The 7619-nt window shown below is 40.3% G+C and overlaps 1 long non-coding RNA gene across 1 annotated transcript; it reads right to left on the reverse strand.

Annotated features, from left to right (window-relative positions):
* On the reverse strand, positions 1–4141 carry LOC124011469. The gene is made up of 4 exons (XR_006834584.1): positions 3101–4141; positions 1281–1397; positions 1068–1181; positions 1–839 (listed from the first exon to the last, which is right to left on the reverse strand). It is a non-coding gene; the product is annotated as an uncharacterized LOC124011469 (long non-coding RNA).
* Between the last annotated feature and the right edge of the window lie 3478 nt (positions 4142–7619).

Raw genomic sequence — 7619 nt, forward strand, 5'->3', positions numbered from 1 at the left:
TATGAAATATTATACACCTTCTAATGTCATCAATCAAATCAAACTTTATTTATATAGCACATTTCTTATTACAAATTAATTAAAAGGTGTTCAAAGTCATACATTGAAAGACGTGGCACTTAATATCCTTCATCTTGGCAGGTGTTTATAGGTGACCAGGGGATTCTCTCTACCCCATGCGAATGCCTCCGTGGAGCTCGTAAGTGTAGCCATATAGCCTAAGCCAGCCGTGCCCAACTAGGTGCAGTTAGTGGCGGACCTGTACCCGGCCGAAGACTGCAACCCTCTGTCCAGGGGATCCCACAGAGGACGATCTTCAGTGGCTAAGGAACCGTCTCCAGGGCAAGTTCAATGGAATGGCATATCTCCATGAACCTGAGCCAGAACAACCGCTACCCTTTCTGTCATCCCTGTCTGTACCGGACATTGTTTAGAAGCAAGGGAACCTGGGGCTTGCAGGCATCCTGGCTGGCGTGGCGCTGTCGGTGGAGCAGCAGGAGGCTTTAGAGCAGCACAACAACACCAGCGCACCAAGCTGGACAGCGCACCAACCCCAACTGGCACACCATGAGGGGAGGGAGGTTGACGGCCAGCAGTTATGGAGCAGTGGTTAGGGCCAAGCCTGTTACTCTGTTGCTGCTAAAAGGGTCCTCCGATCACAGTCATTGGATGGGTTGTTGTCTGTAAAGTGGGGCATAGATATCAAAGACGAGGGCAATAAAAATGGCTACAGGGATGGATCTGCAGGAGTCAAGGCTTTGTGTCATGGAGTCTGGGATCCTGGGTGCCTCACCGGATGGCCTGGTGGGCACCACAGCAGTGGTGGAGGTCAAGTGTCCCTATGGTGCAAAAGATCATACACAAACAAAAGGTTCCTAGAATAGGTTATATTATATTCCAGTTTTGCTCACAGCAGCCAACTAAAGTAATATAGTTAACTTCAAGTTCAATCACAGGCTGGTCTGAATGCATCTCCTCAGTTTCATTCAGTAGTAAAACAGTTGACATTGCATTTTATCATGGGCACAGTGGGAATATATTCATGTGATGTTTAAATGATGTCTTACCCCCAGAGGGAGTGAGCGAGTACATCACTTCCATGAGATCTTGCTGAGGACGGCGTTGATCATGCACTGCTTCTCGTTGGGTGAGCTTGTTGTTCTGCATGTCACGCCTCATGTCTAAAACATGGGGGAAATGGGACATGAAGTCAACATTCCGATGCATCTACAAATTCAATGTTTTACACAATATTGCGTCACATTTGATGAGTTACTGACCTGTCCGTCCACAGGCTCGATCTGTTGTAGTCTCCACAACTAGATGCTTGCGCTTGGATCACAACTGGTACAAGATGTCCATGCAACGGATTGTCTGAGGGATACACTCCTGTTGGACTGGAAAACAGAGGCATTTGGTCAGTGTTAGGTATTTTTCAATGCTGTATCCCCATCTTTATCTGGACAGAAAACACATTGTTTATCATAACACAAACACACCCTGGACAATGTGACAAATGGTCCCTCAACACCCAATTGTCACACCTCATTGTTTGTTCTTGTTTCCCAATCAACAATCTGGATCTTCCTCTTCTGCCATGGGGGATGAGCTACCTTTTTTCTGGTAAATACTGGGCCATTTATCTTTCCCAACAGAAAATGGCAGCTGCAGACCAGTGTGTTGTCACTGGGTTTCCAGTCCGCCCACCTGAAAGTAGCTAGCTAAAATAATTACTAAAATGGTATCATAACCCACAGACTTGACTATAGTAACGGTAAAATAGACTGGGTTTTGATCTAGCTGCACATCTAAAATCCTACTATGTGGATAGAACATTTCTGCTGGGATGGAGGAATTATCTGGAATGCTCAACTAGATGATCAGGACAGTCTAGGGTACTATTTTCCTGAAGAAATGAAGTATTGCTATGAGCTATAAGACTGTACGTCTGATTCTAATTCTAAAGAGGAAAGTTAAATCCCTCAGCCGTGAGGTCACTGAGGACCAACAGTAGTAGGGGATCATCTGGACTGAGACGCAGGGATGGAACATAAGGATTTGGGGTAATGGCCAGCAGACCATGATTTCTACTAGCATGTAGGTCATATCTGTGGCATGCGATGTTTGTAAAGGCAACATTTCACTGCTGTGTCAGGCCAGTTTGGCACATTTTATACTAGACATTTCACTACTGTGTTAGGATAGTTTGGTACATTGACCACTAGCCCAGTCTGAAAAGTACTAGCCTCGGGCTAGCTTAATTTCCATCCCTGACTCCACAGGCCATTTGATCAGTCATGTCCAACAGATGGACTAATGGAACAAAACCGTTTGTGTTATGTATGGAAAAACATTGAGCCCACACATCCTTTGTGAGCTAGCTGGCCAGATAGTTAACGTTAGCTCACCGTTCGTGTAGTCACTTTTGACATGCTAGCTAATGTTAGCCCATCAGGATATTTTGAAAGTTTAACTAGCTAGTTACGTTAGCTCATCGTTCGTGTAGTCAGATTTTTCCCCAGACCCCAGTGGTGGTGACATGCTAACTTGTCCACCAGGGCAGGGATATTTAATGTTTTCGCTAACATGTCATCCATCGCCTGTTGGGAAAGTCAGACTACACGACAGTGAGATACGGTGCAACGTTTGCTAGTTAACTTTAGCTAATGTAGCCAACTAGGCAACCAAGGTGCCTAACCAGCTAGCCCACCAGGCAATATATAGCTGGATATATCCTTGCTTTGGTGGGCTAGCATGTTGTGTCAGGCTAGTTTGAAAAAGTATGACTACACAAACTATGAGCTAAAGTTAACTAGCTGGCTAGTTCACGAAGGACTTGTCAATAATAGGTCACAAGTCATTATTTTTTATTTTTTTTACTTGTAAGGAACATTCTTTGCACACGTAACTACAGTCGGTGGTTGTCTAGCAAATTTAGGGATGCACCGACATAACCGCTATTAAAATTTGTAGGGCCTTTTAAGTATTCTAGTACAGTTAAATAGTTGAAACACACACTGACCAAAATGTTATTTTGTTGGCATTTACGTATGTCCCCATTACCAGTAAAACATAATCAAAACATATTTCTTTCACTTACTTGCTGTGCTGTTTCGTTGTTCATTTGTTCAGTCATTTCAATCTCAACCAGGATGTCGTGGGTCCTCTTCGGTGCGCACTGTCACTCTGTATGTTTCCATATTGTTCAGCTGTGTCAAACATTTCAGTTAAACCCTGTTTCTTGTCTGCATCAAAGTAGCGGCCCTTGTATCTAGCATCGAGCATAGCGGTGACACCGCAAAGAATGCCACCGAATCACTTGTTCACAGCCTCTAGTAGAGTACTTTTGCAAGTTTTAACCCCACGGTCTGTTTTGACAGTTTTGTTGAGCAGGTCTTTCAAGTGCCATGACGGAGGATAATCACGTCTGCTGTAGACTCAGTTGATGAGCTTATTTCTCAAGTCAGTTGTTCGAATGGAGCTAGGAGTGTGTTCATGTTTCAAACATGTTCTCAAATGCCATTGAAATGGCAGAAGCGTTATGAGAACCAGCACATTCTTGAGCATGCAATACGGCTTTCCTCATTACGAAATCCTTGTCGACCCACTGTGCTGTCAGACTCAGCATGCTCATTGGGCTGACATCGCTGGTTAAAATGTCAGTTGTGAAGCTAATAGCAGTGACGCCCATATCAAGTAGCTAATTAATGTGAGTTTCAACAATACTGTGTAACTCCGGTAGTGCAACATCTGAAAAATAGCCCCTACTTGGTAGTATGTACTGGGGCTCGAGGTGCTTGACCAGTCGAAAGCCAACATCATCCATGAACGAGAACGGTTGATTGTCAAGCTCAATGAATCCCATTATCTTGGCATTAATGGGTTTCACCTTTGAATTGTCTTGCTGAAATGTTTTTCCTCTTTCAAATGACTGCTCGACTTGAACTTGTTTAGTTGTTGGAAGTATGTGTTCATTTTTTTTTCTGCTTTTGTCCTGAGTATTCTCTGAACATCTGGGGATGATGCATTTTCAAATGAGTAATTAGGTTTGTGGTATTGAATGATTTCAATTTCTCCCCTCTGGAAATAATAGGAGCACAAACGTTGCATATGGCCTTTTTGTTATCTTCGTTTGAAACTTCTAAATAGATCCCCACAGCAGAAATTGTGGTAAGGAATGCTGTGTTGCATGTATAGCGTCAGCATTGTCATCATTTTTGCGCACAGCGTTAAACTAGACATTGGGCCGACGTTGGTATTTTTAGATAATATCGGCCGATTCTGATATGCTTACCAATATATTGTGCATCCCAACTCATTTTCATGAGTTTCTAGCTAACCACAAATATTTGATCTAACCAAAATAGCTTGTTAGTGTAATAGGTTGAAAAACTGTCACACAAAATAGACACCCCCTAATTAAAAAACAAAACAAATTGTATGTGTCTTAATAAACTTTGGGCCAGTAACCGAAAGGTTGCTGGATTGAATCCCCGAGCTGACTATGTAAAAATGTGTCATTCTGCCCCTGAACAAGGCAGTGAACCCACTGTACCCCGGTAGGCCGTCATTGTAAATAAGAATTTGTTCGTAAGTGACTTGCCTAGTTAAATAAAGGTTAAAAAACCCAACTCTTTCCTACACGCTTTAGCAGTATTTAGCCCATCAGTCCAATAGATGGCGCTGTTTCACTGTGGCAGTGAGGAAAGCAACAAGTTCTGACCAAGCGCACATAATTTCCTTAGAATAAAAAAAGTGCCAGAACTGTAAAGACTAACTTTTGTGCCCGTTTCTTATTATCACTACAGGTATGTAACAGCACATTTGAACTTTCTAATGTCGAAAGAACATCATAACATGCTGGATGACAAACCAGTAAAGGGATTATCATGTTTGTTAAAAATTTGTATGTGTTATTTTTGTATCAAACTGAGTGAGTGAAGAACGTGACAGAATTAATGAGTGTATGTTGGCTTTTATTCTAGCTGTGGTGCAAACTATTTTACAAGTCACATAGAGACGTTGGTTTTCTGAGTAAATGTACATGATTTCCTAATAGTAATTTCGCAAATAATCGATTTATTTGAGGTTTCTGAGTTGGTTTTACGTGTTATTAGTCTTGTGTAAAATTGTGCTCCCTGCCTGTGTCAACGGACTTTAGTATAGGCAGTGCGGTTGCGAGAGAGAGAGAGAGATGGAGACAATGCCATGGTTGCACCACTGTTTTGAAGCTGAATGTAATGCTTATCTGTTTTCTGCCTGTGTAGCAATATTCAGACACGTCAGTTGTTTATCTTTATCCATAAGTGTTTCGATTGTGAATGAGGGAATCTACTGTAGGTAAATTGCATTTATGTTTCAAGTTAATGTGTCCACTTGTATGTGGATGAATGTTTTGTCATCACTTATCAATCCACAGTGGTGTAAAAAGTACCCAATTGTCATACTTGAGTAAAAGTAAAGAAAGATATGTTAATAGAAGATGATTCAAGTGAAAGTCACCCATTAAAATGTAATTATTTGTTTGTAAATATACTTAACTATCAAAAGTAAAAGTATAAATCATTTAAAATGTTATGAAGCAAACCAGGCAGCACCTTTTTTCATAGTTAGAAAAACATGTATTTACAGATAGCCAGGGGGACACTCAACACTCGGACATAATTTACAAACAAAGCATGTGTTTAGTGAGTCCGCCAGATCAGAGGCCGTAGGGATGACCTTAAATGATCTCTTGATAAGTGTTTGAATTAGATAACCAGACAAGCATTCAAAATGCAACTAGTACTTTGGATGTCAGGGAAAATGTATGGAGTAAAGTTTTCAAAAATATAAATAGTAAAGATACCCTGAAAAATGACCTTAAGTAAAAATACTTCAAAGTACTACTTAAGTACATTACACCACTCTCAATCAATTTAAATTTAATTGATAACCAAATATTTGAAATTAGAGAATTTAATTTAAAAATCATATTAGAGAATAAAGAATGTGCCAAAAATCACTTCAGAGGCCACCTTCAAAGTCAGTCTGAGGCCGGTAACATTAGAAGCTAGCAAACAAGACTTACTTGCCTTATCACACAGCTCCAGTGACATCTCTCGCTTCAGAAAATGATCAAATGGAGAAATGTGGAGGTTTTTCCTATCCTGCGTCTTGAAGAATGACATCAAAGCTTGCGACAGGATGTGTAGTTCTGTATGATAGCCACATTGGCAGCTAATTTAGTTTTTGGTGGGTACAGGCGAATATATTGATAAAGGTTACCTTGTCCAAGAGAGATTTCCGCAGTTATCAAAACGTCATGCCAAAGAAAGCCTACACAAACAGGCCATATATGAAGTAGTTCTAAAATCCACTACGGAAAAATGAATGGTGGAAAAACGATTGGAACCATTTCCGAGTTTTACTGCTAGGTCTTATGACTATTACTCATACTATGGTACTCAATTGACCCAGAGCCATGTACAGTATTTTATATATTGACTCATAATGCAGGTTTCAATGTTTTTACTCATCTAGAAACTTTTTTATACACAATGAAAAGGATAATATAAGAAGAATGATATAAAATATTACATTGCTCACGTTACATCTAGAAAGCAAACAAATCATGCATAGTTTTTTATTTCCAAGCTTGATGCTATGTAAAGCTTTACAAAAATTGTTGGCCAATATCATACTGTAATACTGTAATATATGGCATTTACGTAACAGGTGTTTTTATCCAAAGTGACAACAGGGAGTCCACACATTTTTGTATGGGACCCCAGAGTGGTAATTCTGATACTAGCGATCCACCACTCTGGGGTTGCTAGTGCCATGCTCTTACTAATTAAGCCACACAGGACCATTACAATACATGATTACAATACAGGTGGAAGGTGTATGATCGCCACCCCCTTGAGCGTACCACCCTCCCAAGGCCTTGGATGAGGTATGCAATGACATCAATCCAGACCTGTCAGGCTTGGATTCACCAATGCCAAAAGGTTTTCCTCAGGAGTATGAACAACCCACGGCCAAATGCTCAAGACAGATTTGAACTAGTGCCCGCTAAACATTGTTTCCTTCATTCATTTAATTTGTTTCTAGTACACCTATGATGTCATATTTGAACAATACATTTATTTTTTGCATCAATGATTAGGAAAGATGTCTTCAATGATCACGACTTTGATTACACATGGGATTTTCACATTTTTATGGGTCAATTTTGTGTAGTGCAAGTGTATTGCCTAATGTGAAAACAGTTTAATGTACTGTCATTTACAGTACTGTAGCATATTACATTCAAATTGCAATTTTGAAACATGTATCTTGCATTTTTTGCTATTGGATTAACTGGTTGTTAAAACAACTAAAATTGAGAAGATATCATTATGTTGTGTTTTGGTAATTAACCCAAATATCTCTAACTGACGTCCGTGCACAAGTTTTTATTTATTTATGCGCGTGATGTCAGAATGATCTCATTGTTCCAAAATATGATTGTTATGCAACAGGACAGTGACCTGCGCTGCCCTCAAACCAAGGCACGCTGCCTGCTAATTATCTATAGGCTGTTTCGATTTCAAATGATTTTCTAGCTAGTTTTATTTTCTAACAACAGTTTGAAT

This window comes from Oncorhynchus gorbuscha, linkage group LG23 (genome assembly GCF_021184085.1).
Source record: "Oncorhynchus gorbuscha isolate QuinsamMale2020 ecotype Even-year linkage group LG23, OgorEven_v1.0, whole genome shotgun sequence".
NCBI classification, from domain to species: domain Eukaryota; kingdom Metazoa; phylum Chordata; class Actinopteri; order Salmoniformes; family Salmonidae; genus Oncorhynchus; species Oncorhynchus gorbuscha.